Below are 2,652 nucleotides of genomic sequence, written 5' to 3' on the forward strand. Positions count from 1 at the left end.
GACAAACAATGGAGAAAATGTATAAATTGCTTCAAGAAAGGAAAGAAGAACGTAAACAAATAATTGAAGGGAAAAATTAAAGTGTTCAATATCTGAAAAAGTGAATAGAAGCAGTAAAGTAAACACAAAGTGAGGGAATACAGAAATAAAAACACAAGCAAGGGAGCAGGAAGTACAGAGGCAAGATTCATCAACAAAATAAAAGAGCTCTTTCCTAATGGGGCAGGTGCTGTCTCTGACACTGTTGCCTGTTTTGAGACCCTTTGCTCCTAGTGGATTGCTTCATCCATCCCTAATAGAAGAGGAGGTACCTACACTCACTGCAATGGGACATGCGATGGCAGCTGATCTCAATGGGAGCCCATGTATATCTGAAGTAAAACAGTGGAGGACAAGAAGGGGGACTGGCTTGATTGCAGAGTGTGGAAAATTCTGTGGTAGTGTAAAAAACAAAACAGAAAGACAAAACAAAAACAAAGAAAACTGCCATCCAAGAAAAGTGAAGGCAGTGTCCATAATACCTGCTTTTTCATGTTTTACCTCTAGGAAGGTTCTCTTTTAGAAAAAAAACACCTTTCTTATAACAAAAGATTTTTAGAGGTACCCGAATCTTCCACAACATCAAATAAGTTAGACCAGAAAATAAAGTACTCTTACCAATTAATAATCAAAACCCTAAACATTCCTAGAGAAAGAAGAATATTAAACACTTTCAAGGAAAAAGAGAAGGCAACATATAAAACAGACCTATTAGTATAACATACATTTCCCAACAAAGACTCTAAAAGGCAAAAGGACCTGGAAGTATTTCCTGCATATTTTAAGAGAGCAGAAATGCCAGTCTAGACAACTATACTCAGCAAAACTTTCAGTTACTATAGATGGACAAAACAAGATATTCCATGAAAAGTCAATTTATTTAACTTTAAAATTTTAAATTAGAAAAAAGCTGATTATACATGTCAGTCTCAGTTACCTCTCCCTCCACTCCTCCTCTGCCCTCCACCAATTCCCTATCCCCTTTATGCTCCCCAGTGAGTCTGAGACATTCTATGGAGGGTCTTCAAAATCTGTCATATCATTTGGAGAAGGATGTAGGCCCTCCCCTGTGTGTCTAGGCTGAGAGAGTATCCTTGAGAGAGTATCATACTGTGTGCCATGGACTGCCAAAGTTCGTTCTTTCACTAGTAGATAACTACTGATCCACTACCAGAGGCTCCATAGATTGGCCAGGCATCCTAATTTACACCCATATCCAGGGGTTCTGGGTAGGTCTTATGCTGGCTTCCTAGCTATTATTCTGGTTTCTATGAGCTCCCCCTTGTTTAGGACAGCTGCTTCTGTGGGTTTGTCCAGTCTGGTCTTGACAACTAAAAGACAATTTCATGATTAATTTTTAGATAAACTAAAAAAATCTTATTTTAAATATTAATTCCAGTTCCCTCTCCATCCTTTACTTCCATTCACCCCACCAACACTCATCCCACTGAACATCCTCTCTTCTTGGAGAGTGAGCCTCCCATGGGGATCAACAAATGCTGTCATATCATTTGGGGAAGGAACTAAGCCCTCCTCTGTGCATCTATGCTGAATGTATTGCTCCATATTGAATAGGTTTCCAAATCCAATTTGTGCAGTAGGGATATATATTGGTTCTACTGCAAGAGGTCCCATAGACTGCCCAGGCTTCCCCAAGTGACACCCACATTCAGTGTCCTGGTTTGGTTCTATGATGATTCTCCAGCTGTCAGAATGTGTTCCGTAAGCTCCCACTTGCTCAGGACAGTTGTTTTCATGGGTTTTGCCAGCATGAACTTGACCCCTCTGCTAATCACTACTACCTCTCTGCAACTGGATTCCAGTAGTTTGGTTCAATGCTTAGATGTGACTCTTTGCTTTTGCTTCTATCAGCTACTGTATGAAGGCTCTATGGTGGCATTTAAGGTAGTCATCAGTCTCATGAGAGCGAAAGGGCATTTAAGGTCGGCTCTCTACTCTTGCTTACATTTTTAGTTGGGGTCATCCTTGTGTATCTGCAGAGGTTTCCATCATGCCAGATTTTTCCTTAATCCCATAATGTGTCCCTCTACTAAGGTATCTCCCTGCTCTCTCTCTTTGTTCTTTCCTCGACTGGACCTTCTTGATTATCCATGTTCTCCCTCCTCCTCTTCTCTCCTCCACTTTTTCCTACCTCCCTACCACTCCATCCATGCTCCCAATTTGTTCATGGCATCTTGCTCCTTTCCTCTTCATGGGGTTCATGCATATCTCTCTTTGGTACCTCATTGTTTTCTAGTTTATCTGGCATTTTAAATTGTAGGATGGTTATCCTCTTCTCTATGTCTAATATCCACTTATGAGTGATTAAATATCATGTTTTTCTTTGTATGTGTGGGTTACCTCATTCACAATGGTTTCTTCTTAGGAACATCAAATTAATACAATATCTGTCTACAAAGCCAGACCAATAGAATATTCTACAAGGAAAGCTATAACCCAAAGTTGTTAACTGATGCATGAAAACACCAAGAGTAAATAAGCTTACACCATAAAAAATAAAAGGAGGGAAACACAATACACATTCATACACCACTGCTGCCTCCACTTCCACCAACAAATGACAGGAAACAATAATCATTGGTCATTGATATC

The sequence above is a fragment of the Mesocricetus auratus genome, unplaced genomic scaffold (genome assembly GCF_017639785.1).
Source record: "Mesocricetus auratus isolate SY011 unplaced genomic scaffold, BCM_Maur_2.0 contig_12896_pilon_obj, whole genome shotgun sequence".
Taxonomy (NCBI): domain Eukaryota; kingdom Metazoa; phylum Chordata; class Mammalia; order Rodentia; family Cricetidae; genus Mesocricetus; species Mesocricetus auratus.